The following is a 12,500-nucleotide window of genomic DNA, read 5'->3' on the forward strand; positions in this document are numbered from 1 at the left end:
ATATATACATAAATATATATATATATATATATATATATATATATATATGTATATATATATATATATATATATATATATATATATATATATATATATATATATATATATATATATAGCAGGGTGTTTGAAATTAAAGCCACTCCCCACAGCATAAACTAAAACTGATATGGACAAAAACAAAATGAATTCAGAACAGGTATTTATTGAAGTTTCTCTCTGAGTATTTAAAATTTTGTGTGGCCTCCATCTGCCTGTACCACAGCCTGCATTTCTGAGAGGTATGATTTCAGCAAATCGCAAAAAAAGCTGAGACTCAAACTCCATTTCCCTTAGCACTTCGGTCACCTCTCTTCACAGGTCGTCGAGGCTTGGTGTACCATCATAGTTCACTGTGCGTGCTTCAACACGATCCTTTAAGATACTACCAATGTTTTCACACACATTAAGGTCAGGGGAGCTACCTGGAAATTCACTTGACAAGAAGGAATCAGTACCACTGTTTCGAAGCAGCTCTTGTGTCTGAAGAGCCTTGAAACATGGTGCCTTATCATGCAAAAATGTGACTTCTTCAAAAGATAACACATTTTCAGGATCTTTGAGGAAAGGAAATACTCCACCAGTAAGCACAGTTTCTCTGAAGTATTTGCCATTCCTTGACTGTCCTTTTTCTTTGATGATCCACATTAACTGTTTGGCTGTGAAACAGAAAAATTCCCAAACATTCAGGAAATTTCACAACTTGGCAATAGCGCATGTCATCACTGATATCATCCAACTTTGCAGCCCAAATGATGTCATTTTTATGATTTGGCTTCCTGACTGTGTAAATGAAGAATTCATCTGATGTGGCAACATGAAGAAAGTCAGCTTCATCTCAATCTTTAAGAAATGAACCACAAAACCATGCACGGTCTTCTCTCTATTGCTGAGTGATGTTGGGCTTGCTGATAACATGAAATGGCTTGATACCAGATTTTTCAACTCACGATATACAGCACAATAACTTCTCTTTTTTCCCTTTTTTGTTTCTAATTCAAGCGCCAATTTATGTAAAGACTTTCTTGGTTTACCCACTGCTTCAGCTATGATGTCTTTTGACTCCTGAGAAAGGACTTCAGGCCTTCCAAGATTCTCACTCTTTTCGCGATGACAGTCATATGGATTTTTGTTCCAGTTTCTTTTAACAAAGGATTCATCTCTTGTAATGTATTTAGCTATCCAGGAACGTGAAATGAAGGATGCGCCAGCATCCCTGGCCTCTCTGAAAGTTATACCCCGGATTCAGTCAATCCATCTGATTTCCTCCGAGTCGTTAGCCATGGCTATTCTGAAAATGTAAAATGAAAAATAGCTTAATAGAAACTTAAAATAATGTACTTGGAGATAGGCTATAGCAGAAAACTTCATAACATTCCATTTGTTCTGTGGAGGGGGAGAGCTCTAATTTCTGAAACACCTGGTATATTATATATATATATATATATATATATATATATATATATATATATATATATATATATATATATATATATATATATATATATGTGTGTGTGTGTGTGTGTGTGTGTGTGTGTCTGTACACACACGTAAACACTCATAGTACACAGTGCTTGAGAGCAAATGAATGTACAGTATATGCAACGATATGGTCTATAAATACACATAAGCCATATATACATAAACATCACACAGAGACACAAGCAATCACGACATCGTGCTGATTTTAGCCGAAAACGAGATTCGTTTCAAAAACGAAACATCTCGTTCAACTCGATATTCGGAACGTCGGCGATGACGTTTACACTTAACGCATTTTTTTTCAAGCGGCGGGGGCGCCGTCTATTTCGCACATACACATTCATCATATGCAAATGATAATTATGCACTATAATTTCTCCCCAACCCCCCAACTTCCCCCTTTCTCTTCCGCCCCCCCCCCGACCTCCCCACAAGGGGAATAATTGAGAAATATGAAAACCTCCCGAAATGACGGACTAAATGCGTCCAGGTATTGTTTTAATTTCTGTCTTTTTTTTTTTTTACATTTGCTTCATTCGAGTTTTTTTTTTATTTTTTTTACATTTGCTTCATTCGAGGTTTTTAGAATTTGTTTATACATTTGCTAGGACATGATGATGATGATGATGATGATGATAATGATGGTAATGTACCTGTATCCAGGTATTGTTTTTTTTTTTTTTACATTAGTAAGGACACGCTAATGATAATGATGATGACGAAATAACGATGATATGATGATGAGGATGATGATGATAATGAACCTGCGTCCAGGTATTGTTTTCTTTCCATTCGAGTTTAAATTTTCTTTTTTTACATTTGCTAAGCCATGATAATGATGATGATGGTGATGATGAAATAAAAATGATGATGACGCCGAAATAATGATGATGATGATGAAGAAATAATGATGATGACGAAGTGATAACGAAATGATGATGATGATGATGATGATGAAGACGAAATAAAGATGATGATGATGACGGAACAAACATGATACGATGACGAAATAAAGATGATGATATGACGGAATAAAGATAATGATGATGACAATATAAAGATGATGATGATGATGACGGAATAAAGTTAACGATGATGATGATAATGATGGTAATGATGATGATGATGACGGAACAAAGATAATGATGATGGTAATGATGATGATGACGACGGTATAAAGATGATGATAACGACGGAATAAAAGTAATGATGTTGATGACGGTATAAAGATGATGATGACGAAATAAAGATAAAGATGATGATGATGATGATGACGGAAGAAAGATAATGACGACGACATAAAGATGATGTATGACGATATTGACGAAATAACGGTGATGATGATGATGATGGTGACGAAGTGGAAGTCGAAGCGTAGCTCATTTCTGAAGCGGTTCGGTTTCCGGCCGTCAAATTAATTATTGTTCCCCCGACGTTTGTTATTACGCCCGGCTTTTATTTCAACCGCCCCCCCCCTTCTCCGGCCCCCGCCCCTGCGAGCTTTTATTTATGAAATGCTACCTGAAGTCTGGTAGGCTTTCCTTCCCCTCACCCTCTCTCTCTCTCTCTCTCTCTCTCTCTCACACACCTTCTCCTCTTCCTCTTTCTTACGCCTTCCCTTCCCCCTCTTCCTCCTCCTCCCCTTTCGAAATCGCCCTTCCCATTCGCCCCTACCCAAAAATACCTTCTCCTAAATTCCCATTGTCCCTCGCCCGTACCCCACCTCCCCTCATAAAAAATACCCCTTACTTGTCTCTCTCTCTCTCTCTCTCTCTCTCTCTTCCCTCCCCATAAACACCTCTTCCTTCTCCTATTCCTGAATCTCTTTTCTCTCTCGCCCCTTCCTCACAAACACTCCTTACCCTCTCTCTCTCTCTCTCTCTCTCTCTCTCTCTCTCTCTCTCTCTCTCTCTCTCTCTCTCTCTCTCTCTCGCTATATTCGGAACTCGTCCCGTTTCGGGAACGGGACTCTACAAGGGGGCGCGATTTAAATGGGGGGAGGGGGAGCCCACCACCCATTTCAGAAGCGTATATACACAGTTCCGAACCGACCGCTATTCGAAACAACAGCGTTTGCAGGAGGAGGAGGAGGAGGGGAAGGAAGGGAGGAGGAAGGGGAAGATTCGGCACCACCGCTGATTCGAAACCCAAATCGAAACCCGTCCGGCGCACCATCCAATGCAATCAGAATTTCAGGGGGAGGGGGAGAGGGAGGGGATGGGAGGTGGGAGGGGGAGGGGGAAGAGGGAAGCTGGGATGCCCTGTTGCAGGATGAGATTGGAAGGCAACGGGGGGAGGGGGATGAAGGAAGGGGCATTTTGGAATGGAATTGAGGGTGGGGTTGGGTTTGGTACGGGATTGGGGTGTGGGGGGGAGGAGGAGGAGGGAAGGGGCGGGGGGAGGAGAGAGCCGTTATTTCAATACTGAAAAAAAAAGAGCCTTTGCAGAACAAAACGGAGCGTAGAGTTGCAAGTCTTTGACAAAGTAAAGTAATTATAGAGCGCCGTTGAAATCAAAGCTTAAAATTTAGTTTCAATTATTGTTTAGCGCTCGCCAATCTGAAACCTATAATGGATTCCATTAATTTTGCCTCGCACTTTCTATTGCAGTGAGCGTCCACAATTATTCCATGGAATCAAGGCCTGACTCTAGACCTCTCCATTTTGCGTTTATTTTTTTTTTACCCACACTCTCTCCCTCTCCCCCGCCCCCAGTTATTCATTTTTTTTTCCATACAGCCATTTCGTCTTGTTACGCCGGTCTTGATGGGCGTGCGCTGAAAAACCCATTATCTTCATTAATTAACTTTTTCTATGAATAATCAAAATTAATTCAATTTGGGAGATCCTACAAAAATTTCGTAACTGTTTTTCTCATCGAGGTATATATTATGTTTGTTTGTGGATGGTTTGTCGTCAAGTTGTTTGCGTGTGATAGGCGCATACACTGAAGTCCTGAAAACTACCATTAATTCGTTTGCCAGAGATATTACGATTAATTATAATTTGGAGATCATATTTTTTTTGGGGTGGGGGAGGTTGGAAGGGGGTCCTATGCCATTACTTTCCCGGTCTCACTTCGTCTCGTTCTTTACGTATAGCGACAATCACCCAGGTCATAATTATAATTAATAATTATTATTTCCACTGTAATCATCTTCACCTGGGCCTGATGATTATCAGTACATAATTTTTCTACCTTGAGCATCTTCAAATGTACATAAGATATAATTAAATTTCCTTCCTTCTATAATTTCAAAGTTATGACATATTAATTTATTTATTCCGTTCCATTACTTAATTATGGTAAGCAACTGGTCATGACCTAACTAATTTCATTAATTAATTTTCTATAAAAAATAATGATTAATTATACTTAAGATATCACAGAAACGTCAAAAAAATTACTCTGTGAATAACTATCGTTTTTATTGTATCAGCTTATTCACATTTTTACTTTCACTTTTCATTCCAACTTGCCACCCAGTTTTGCAAGTAAAATTATTCACATTTTTATTTTCACTTTACATTTCAACTCCTCATCCAATTTTCCAAGTAAAATTTACAGTAATTGACTGTGACACCTTCAAGGTATTGTGACAAATTCAGCAGGTTTTCAGGCTAAACCTTCTCTTCCTCAAGTTCATAATGACTGGAAATCTGACCATGATTTCCCGAAAGCAATGAAAAAAATTCAATTTCCAGTGAAATATTATTTTCCAGTAACTCCATTTTTTTTTCCTGTGAATCAGGGCATATCTTGTTCATCAACTTTCGTAAATAACTATGTCAAATATCATTCATATTTCCTCATCTCTTTCACCATTCCCTCTCTCAGAACTATACGTAACTAAGATCTATTGCCTAACATCTTTAAAGAAATAAATTTCATTAAATGTCATTACATTAACATTAACTTGATAACACCTGGTAAGGTAAGTGTAATATTTTAAAGATTATATATATATATATATATATATATATATATATATATATATATATATATATATATATATATATATATATGTATATATATATATATACATATATAATTGTAATAACCACAATGCCCTCTTAACTTCTCGTTCTGATTAAGGGACCCGGGTTCGCTTCCCGCTACTGGACATCATAATTTCTTCATATTTCTTGCACTTGGGTCTTAAGGCTTTGTAGTGACAAGCGTATCCAAAAACGCGCGAATAATTCGAGAAGCTAAGAGGGAATTGTGGCTATTACAATTACATATGTATCTGGTAAAAAGTTACCAGTAGATTCTACATTATATATATATATATATATATATATATATATATATATATATATATATATATATATATATATATATATATATATATATATTTTAAATATATACATCTATCTATCTAACATATATATATATATATATATATATATATATATATATATATATACATATACAATATATATATATATATATATATATATATATATATATATATATATATATATATATATATATATATATATATGTAAAGTAAAACCAATCTTGATAGACATGGCACTGAGAAATAAGTCGATGATCGCCTTTTAAAATAACGTAAGGGAAATTTTAAAGAATATATAAAAAAAAAGTCCTAGGAAAGATATGCGACAGCCTCTTTGAAAACGACAAGAGAAAATCTTTAAGAATATGACAAGATATGACATCTAAGAATAAGGGCATCGATAGCCTCTGTGAACAGGATTATAGATAGGCGCTAAGACTAGATATCGACAGCCTCCGAGAATGAAATAAGACATAATGTCTTCAGAATAGGTCAAATCTTTCAAGGTGATTTTATTCCGCATCCTACATTCTTTGCGATTAAAAAAAAAAACAAGTAAAAAATGCGCCGAAGTTTCTTCGCAATCGCGTTTTCTGTCCAGTGGTGGCCTCAGCCGCGGCCCATGAAACTCAGCCACGTTCCGGCGGTGGCCTAGGTTGTTGTACCTACATGCCAGGATTACGATCATGGCTAACTTTAACCTTGAATATAATAAAAACTACTGAGGCTAGAGGGCTGCAATTTGGTATTTTTGATGATTGGATGGTGGATAATTAACATACCAATTTGCAGCCCTCTAGCCTCGGCAGTTTTTAAGATCTGAGGGCGGACGGACACACAAAGCCGGCACAATAGTTTTCTTTTACGCCAGCCCAGCCTGGCACCCTGCCATATCCAACACACAACTAAACAAACTACAAATAATACAAAACACAGCTCTGAGAATCATCCTTGGCAGTACACAATCCACACCAATAGAACACTTACACGCCGAAACCAAGATTCTCACCATCAGGCAACACTTAGACATGAGAGGCACACAATTCTTGGCATCGGTCATAAACAACACAAACAGCCCATGCTATTACCTTCACGACCACCCTCCAACACACAGACAAATAGCGAATACACCACACAGACACTATACAGATATCTTGAATTCTATACCACCACCCACAAACAGCACACAAAACAAAAAGCACATCCATACTCACCTCACCAGACAAGCTTAATAACCTTCCCAACAACAAAATACTCGGCACCCCCCCACCCAACATAAGCAGTACAGAAACACAGCTCTCAAGATTGGAGAGAGTACACCTGACTCGACTTCGCTGTGGTCATCACCAATCACTAAACACCTACAAACACCGCATAGACAACACCCAAACAGACATATGTCCACTCTGCCAAGTTAGTCCCCACACAATTACACATCTCTTAGTAGATTGCCCTAACTTGGCAGCCCTTAGACAACAACACAACATCCACACTACCACACAGTTATGGTCAGATCCAGTAAGCGTGGTGTCCTTCTTGCGCGGTGCAGGCTTCCTGGCATAACAGAGTCTGGGGAACCACAACAACAACAACAACAACAGAAAACTAAAAACTACAGTGTCAAGAGAGATGACGTCATAGGCGCAAGGGCATTTGCGTTCAAAATTCCTTTGGGTCAAGAAGTTCCAGGATGAAATGCCAAATTAAATACTAGTGATGCTGCAAAAATAAATAAATACATAAATAAATAAATAAAGTAATTAATTAATCAATTAATAACAATTAGCAGGCAATACGTAAGAAAAAATGTGATTATACACTTACAATGAATCCTTGGGATGCACCTAAGTTCCTCTACGCATGGACCCGCGTCCTTATGCCACTTTCCACAAGTGAAGCTGCAAAATAAACAAATCATAATAAAATAAAATGAAATAATAATAAAACACAATAAAAGACTCACCAGAGAGTAAAAAAAGAAGAAAAAAGTACGTGTATAATTATTCACTAAAAATATATCCACTGGATACACCTAAGTTCCTCCATCTATACACCTAGTGTCCTTCCAGCCCCCTCCCCTTTTCCAGTATACCCCTAAGGTCGTCCTAATCCCCATCCAACCCCCACCCTCCCACACCTCCGCACCCACGCCCTCGGTGCTTATTCCCCAATTCTTCCCCACCCACGATCGCTGGCTCCCATTGTTCCTGGGGGTGATTTGCCTCATCATATGATAAATGAAGTAGGTGTCTTTATTGCTGCTTTTGTAATGGATTAGAAAAGGCCGAGTGTGGATGAGGGGGAATAGAAGAGAGAGAGAGAGAGAGAGAGTGTAGGGGGAGAAAGGAGTGCATAACGAGAGGGGAAATTAGGGGTGGGGAGGGGAGTAGATATGTGAGGAGAGAGAGAGAGAGAGAGAGAGAGAGAGAGAGAGAGAGAGAGAGAGAGAGAGAGAGAGAGATAAATGAGAACTTGGGGATTTGGCGTATTTCTTGAAGGGTTTCTTCTATTGATTTTTTTTTTATCACTGTTAAAATTATTCGATATCCTTTCCTATATAATTATATAAGGATATCAATTTAATGCCTTTACCCCCATCAGTCTTGGATATTTAAGAAATTGATGTATACGAGCTATGCATTATGGAAAAATTAAGATATTCTGCTATATATATACATATATGTGTGTATATATATGTATTTATATGTATATATATATGTGTATGTATATATATATATATATATATATATATATATATATATATATATATATATATATATATATATATATATATATACATATATATATATATATATATATATATATATATATATATATATATATACTGTATATATATATATAATATATATATATATATATATATATATATATATATATATATATATATATATATATATATATATATATATACATATACATACGAACTCTTCTGTTCTAATGAAATATAATATTATTATCTGCTTTCTCCATTCCTATTTTCCAAATGAAGTTTACTCAGTTCAGTCACCCTCACCATTTCAAGTCCCCAACACACTCTCTCTCTCTCTCTCTCTCTCTCTCTCTCTCTCTCTCTCTCTCTCTCTCTCTCTCTCTCTCTCGAAAATGAATGTAACAGCAATCCACTGGAAAAATGGAACACACCTTCCCTTCACCTCCAAGACTTAATTTAATGAAATCAAAAAACTATGTCAGTGAGAGTTAATAAAATAATATTCTCAAAACGAAGAGATGATTGAAATTTGTTTATATGTATTTTAATGTAACATATCATGTCAGGTCACATTACTGTATCCCCAATCTCTGACTTTTGAACACAGAACAGCAAAGGGCTGTGCAGTAATAAAATAGATAGAAAGATAGATGAACAGATGAACAGACAGATGAATACATACATACATGCATACGTACATACATACATACATATATACACACATACATACATAAACAGGCAAACAAATAAGTAAATAAACGCATACATACATACACACATAAAGAAAGAAAGAAAGAAATAAATAAACGCACACATGCATGCATACATACCTACATAAAAATTAAACAAATAAATTAATAAATAAACAGATACATACATACATGTATACATACATACTCTACATAAATAAGTAGATATACATACATACGTACTTACATACATAAATAAGTATTGATACATACATACATATATACACACATATATACATACATACATACATACATACATACATACATACATACATAACAAATAAAAAAAACAAATAAATGCAAACGATCCCACCATGAAACAATCCTAAGTTAAGTTTCTTACCAGTTGCATTGATCGCATTTGAGTCAGAATAAGCGAAAGAATGAAAGAAGAAAAACAATTAAAGAAAATTTTAAAAACAGTCTGCAAACCACACATAGCCAATAACAAACACCATGCATATAATAATAAAATCGATAGACTGGCAAAATTATTTCTCACTCAGCAAACTATGTATTGGACTACAATAATAAGTATTAATGTTCTTAATTAACAATTAAAATATGCGTCGAAGTTTCTTCGGCGCAATCGAGTTTTCTGTACAGCGTATAATCAAGGCCACCGAAAATAGACCTACCTTTCATTTCGTTGGTCTCGGTATAATGCTGTATGAGCAGCGACCCATGAAACTTTAACCACGGCCCGGTGGTGGCCTGTCCTACATCGTTGCCTGACACACGATTATGGATAAATTTAACCTTAAATAAAATAAAAACTACTGAGACTAGAGGGCTGCAATTTGGTACGTTTGATGATTGAGGGTGGATGATCAACATACCAATTTGCAGCCCTCAGCCTCTGTGGTTTTTAAGATCTGAGGCGGACAGAAAAAAGTGCGGACGGACAGACAACTGAAGTATTTAAGTTTTCAGAAAACTGAAAACTTAAATATTTCGTGTGTATGTTAAAGGCCATTCACCGTCTTTTAACACATGGTATAGTTCTGCAAAATCAAAAATAGGTTAATGAAAACCTCAATAAATTATTGAATGTTCTGAAAATTAAAATTAGAATATTGAAATAAGGCAAGAAGAGTCACTTTCAGCTTAGGGCAGAATTAGAAGTTCGTATGAGGCCCGAAACACAATGAATTTTCATTGCTTCCAAGCTTGTATAATAATTTATTTGCGTAAACATCAAAAGCTATTATACTCAAAGGCAGCTTATGCATACACGCATTTCTGTACACGAACTATGTATAAATATATATACTGTATATATAAATATATATAAATATATTGCATTACACATATATATATTATATATATATTTATATATATATATATATATATATATATATATATATATATATATATATATATATATATATATATATATATATATATATATAATATACATATATACACACACACACACAGTGTGTGCAAACGCGTGTATCGACACATACATACGCGAATATGATATATGCAGTCCACCATTATGTCAACAAGTAAAACTTACAATATTATATAATAAAAATTAAGCGAAGTATCTTATTCTAATTAATTATAGGGCACACAGACTCATTATAGTTTTAGTTAATTATACCTACGCTTTATCATAATTATCAGGCCTGAATTTTTACTGTTTCATGTCCTACGGCAATTTTATATGACAAAAAAAATGCTCTATGATTATCAATATCATGTCGTTCTATGAACAAAATTATTTTATCACGAGAATTAATATTGTAAAAAGTTTTGTCGTAAATTGAGCTTCAATTTTTTTATCACAAAAATTAAATTTGTCAGTTTTTTTTTATGCCGTATAAAGAGCTTCAACTGCGTTTTCTAATTTTATTTTTTTATAAATATGTTCATGTTCATTTATATTCTATTTAAGTTCACATTGGCGTAAGATAACAATTTTCTTTACCAGCAAATAAAATTAGAATTTTTTTACCAGCAAGTAAAATGAGAATTTTTCCTTTACCAGCAAATATAATTAAATTTTTCTTTACCAGCAAATAAAATTACATTTTTTCCTTTACCAGCAAATACAATTAATTTTTTTGCCATCAAATAAAATTACAAATGTTTTCTTTACAGCAAATAAAATTAAAATTATTCTTTACTAGTAAAATAAAATTACATATGTTTTCTTTCAGTAATTAAATAAATTTTTTCTTTCACAACAAATAAAACGAATTTTTTTTCTTTGTCAGCAAATAAAATTAAACCTTTTTCTTTACCAGCAAATAAAATTAGAATTTTTCCTTTACCAGCAAATAAAATAGAATTTTTTTTCTTTACAAGCAAATAAAATTAATTTTTCTCTTTACCAGCACATCAAACTGGAATTTTTTCTTTACCAGCAAATAAAATTAAAATTTTTTCTTTACCAGCAAATAAAACTAGACTTTTTTTCTTTACCAACAAATGAAATAAAAAAATTTTTCTTTACCAGGAACGCAAAATTTCCATTTTCATTATAAGAAAAAAACTAGGTCAGAATGTTCCATATATATATATATATATATATATATATATATATATATATATATATATATATATATATATATATATATATGTGTGTGTGTGTGTGTGTGTGTGTGTTTGTGTGCGCGCGTGTGTATATAAATATACATATGAGTCACTTTATCTAGGCTAACGTAAATCACCTATTTTACTTATTTTCGTATTGTAAACCGTACAAATATATGTACCATCAATGTTAATTTATACATTTGCAACACTTATCCAAGTTGTTGTTACTTTCCATTAAAGAAATAGTACGAATTTTACTGTCATCAACTCAACACTTAAGACGTGAAATTCCAAATTACCAACTATGTCTGCCAAATGTACGGAGAAGTCTATTACCAAGAATTTTCTAAACAAAATTTTAGTTTAAAAATAATTTTAGAAAGTCAAAGTTCTATTTTTAAAACATGCACAAAACAGTAGTCTAAACTATCCTGCAAATAGTACAGATTTGCAAACGTCTATTTACACTTTCGCTTACGAGTATACTTGAATGTTCTAGTCATCAGTCCACATCAATATTTTTAAATATTTTCAAATTAACTAAGTTACTTTCAAAGATTAGATGTCTCCTAAATTATCATACATATATTAGAGAGCCGCAGTTTTATTCAATTGGGGTTAGGTGGCATGGAGACTATGATTTCCCCCCAAA

This window comes from Macrobrachium rosenbergii, chromosome 21 (genome assembly GCF_040412425.1).
Source record: "Macrobrachium rosenbergii isolate ZJJX-2024 chromosome 21, ASM4041242v1, whole genome shotgun sequence".
In the NCBI taxonomy this organism is placed as follows: Eukaryota; Metazoa; Arthropoda; class Malacostraca; order Decapoda; family Palaemonidae; genus Macrobrachium; species Macrobrachium rosenbergii.